The sequence below is a fragment of the Ailuropoda melanoleuca genome, chromosome 4 (genome assembly GCF_002007445.2).
Source record: "Ailuropoda melanoleuca isolate Jingjing chromosome 4, ASM200744v2, whole genome shotgun sequence".
Lineage (NCBI taxonomy): Eukaryota > Metazoa > Chordata > Mammalia > Carnivora > Ursidae > Ailuropoda > Ailuropoda melanoleuca.
The window spans coordinates 17,355,487-17,358,864 of record NC_048221.1 but is presented as its reverse complement, the minus strand read 5'-3'; positions in this window follow the sequence as shown (position 1 = coordinate 17,358,864).

Genomic DNA, 3,378 nt, shown 5'->3' with positions numbered 1-3,378 from the left:
CTGTGTTGTCCATCTCTTGGCATTGCCGTGGAGTCCCCCAGGCAGTGGATGGGGGAGCAGGGACTTCCGCCCCCCCAGTTCTGTATGACCCAGATCCTTCCACCTTCCGACAGGCTGATGTATCCTCAGCCAGGGGCAAGCGTGGGGGCTGCAGTATGGAGGCCGGAAGCCTTTGATGCCTGCAGGGAGCTGAAGCCAGATGTTTCCACTTAGCCACGTGGGGGATGCTCCTAGCTGGTCTGTCCCAAGAGTAGGGTGTGGGAACCCATGCTTTTGCCCTGGTAGAGGTCCCAGCCTGGGAACTCTGGTGGCTCAGGAGGGAAGCCCTTTGGTGTGGGTCCTGTGCAATAAGCCTTCTGGCAGTTCCTGGCCCCCTGGACAGACCAGGAAGGGCCAAGGACTGTCCCGGAGTCTCCCTGAGGAAGCTTCCTTCATATGTTTACTCTGGATTCTGGGAGGAGGATAGCCTGGGGCATAGTGTTCCCATTTGATTTCTAACTGTTGCCTGGACAGGCAGGGCAAGAATCCTTTGCCTCGATTTGCTGCTGACTCAGGCTCCGAGAATAGCCCTGAGCTCAGTGGGGCCTGAGCCCCCTCCCTTGACTAGGTCTGTCCCAGGCAAGTCCTGAGCTGCTGGCCTGATGATCCCCTTCCCATCTACCTGTGGCAGCCAAGACCTGGTGAAACACAGCTGCCTAGTCCCCCTTCAGGCCTTGGCCCCAGGAGGCAGGTGGGCAGGTAGACCCCTCTTCCTGTGTCTCCAGCCCTTCTGCAGTCAGGTTCCCTGGGAGCCCAGGATGGAAGTGGAAGTGAGGGGCCTGATTCTCCTAGGAGAAGTGCTGCTGGCAGTCGGGAGCAGAGTCTGGGACAAAGGTGGTTGAGAAGCAGGCTCTTGAGAAGTCATCCAGCACCCCAGCCTTGCAGTGGCCCCAAACAATCCTGGAATCATTCTTGCCCTGCCCCAGTGCTTTTCTCTCATCTCTGCTGCCACCAGTTGTCAATTAGGAAATAATTGTCAAGTGCCTTCTAGAACCCAGAGCTTGAGGTCCCAGGTCATCCTCCTACTTTGAGGGAACCTGCTAGGCAGTGCAGAAACCTGACAGGCCAACCCGCTGCTTATAGAGGCAGTACAATGGACCAGGGATTACCAAATCTTTGCCCTAAGTTTGAGCTCCTGGAAGATGGGGGTGATTTCTCTTCCAAGCCCAGGCATGGTCCTTGAAGGCTCTGGATGTGCTGGGCACTCCTGGAAGTGATCTGGTCCCAATAGACCTTGCATACCAAGCCAGAGAATTTGGTCTTTACTCTGGAGGCATCTTGAGGGAGGTCCCTTGGAGGTTACTGGCGAGAGAAGTGAGATCGGCCTGAGATTTAGCATGGGGACTCGGAGGCTGGATTTCTGTGGCACCCCAGGGAGCTGTGCTATGGCAGAGCAGAGGTCACAGCTGTAGGAAGAGCTGGAGTGGGCTTCAGGGGACACAAATAGGACAGCAGCCCCAACAGGGCTGGGGTACCCCAAGGAGGGGTAGGTTGCTGGAGGATGACCTGCCTAGCTTGGGCCACGGTTTTGGTGAGAAATTGGGAGGTGTCCAGGACAGTGGGATGTGTGGGGCTGCAATCCTGAAAAGAAGCCCCAGCTAGAGATGTGGTGCCACCTGGCAGAGGTAGTGACTGAAGCCAGGGAAGAAGATGTGGGGGGAGAGTGAGAGGAAGGACAGAGCTCTGGGGGCCCACTCTTCAGATGGAAGGTGCTGGGCTCAGGAGCTGGGCCCTAGCCTTGTATCTGCCAGGAGGCTGGAGCTGGGAGCCACAAAGGGTCACACACCTGCCTGGGGGCTCCAGTCTCACATCACCACCTGCACTTGAACCTCCACAACAGCCTCTCCCACACCATTTGAGGGACCCCCCCCCACAGCAGGCAGCCCTTCCTTTCAGGGGCACATGATGGTCTGATACCCTCTCAGCAGGGTGACCAGTTGCCCCTACAGGCTGGACCGCCATGTGTGTGTGTGACCCTACCGTACGTGGCAGCTCTGCCCCTGCTGAGCAAGAGAAGGTGGAGGGCTTGGGGGCGGGGCTGCCTCTGTAAGGAGATTGTGTCTGGGTCTCTCCTGTTCTCACCTATCAGACCGTTTTAAGGGCTGGGGGTGTTGGGACGTGGCTGAGGAGACCATGACCTTGGAAGAAGTTCTGGGCTCCATGGGTCACAACGCTGTGATAGTTAAGGGGAGGGATCAGGGATCACAGGGGCCATTCTTTAGCTTCAGCCTTCCGGGCAATAGGAAAACAGGCAGCATGAATGGCCTTCATTGCCTCCAGCTCTGGCCACACCACAGACCCCCTGGCCTGGAAGGAGCCCAGGGGAGATGAAGAAGTGTTGTCCCCATCTCTTCCCCACTCAGCCTGTTGACCCAGGAGAGGCCTGGGGCCAGGCATGTTGGAAGGGCTCAGCGGCAGTGGTGAGTGTAGACCTACTTTCTGGGCTTCTCAGAATTATCTAGGACTAGCAGGAAAACAAACAAAACATAGGGCCTGCTGCTCTTGGGAACATCTCCGCCTTGGTGTCACTCCCCTTGGATGAAGACGTTCACATACAGACTCATCTCAGGACAGCGTTCGTGACCTGTGTTAAGGGGGACTGTCTACAGTCACAAAAGCCAGTTGAGGGAAATGGGTGGGAAGTCAGGCTGGTTAAGGGGTGAGCAGTGGGTCAAGGGTAGTTATGAAGGTGGCAGCCACAGGTGGACTCTGAGAGCAGTGGGGAAAGGAGGGAGGGCCTATGGTGACCTCTGGGCCTGGTGGGGATGACGGGTGGAAGGGGGTCTTCAAGAAGAATAGAGTGAGGGAGGAGACTCCAGCAGGCCAGAATGAGGATGAGTAGTTAGGGGGACTTGGAGCAGGACAGGGCCACCGGTGGGGGTGTAGGCAGGAAGGGGTGGATTCCTGAGAGATGAGCTGTCACTGTGGGTGGTCCCACCCTGCACATATGGACAACCCTCCTCCGTGCAGGCACAGCTGGATGGCATCTGCCTGGGACTGGTTCAGGGCATGGCAGGGGGTGCGGGGTACTGGGATGGACACGTGTGCATATGCATGACACAGATTCTCTCCTCCTGGCTTCTCCCCCTCCCAAGGTGGGGGGTGGCATTTTTCAGATGCAGTCCAGTGGTGCCTTGGTTTCCCTGGGATGAGCCTGAGCCCCTCATTTGCTGGGGGCTGCTCCAGCTGTCAAGGGGATTGGGGTGGGGCACAAGAGATCCAACAGACAGAGGGATGGTTGAATCACAGGAGTGGCCGGCGGGACTTATGGCCTGAAGGCTTGTCTGGGCACCCCCATAGGGTGGGGGCTGAGTCATCTCCAGCTGCAGCCTCCCCCCC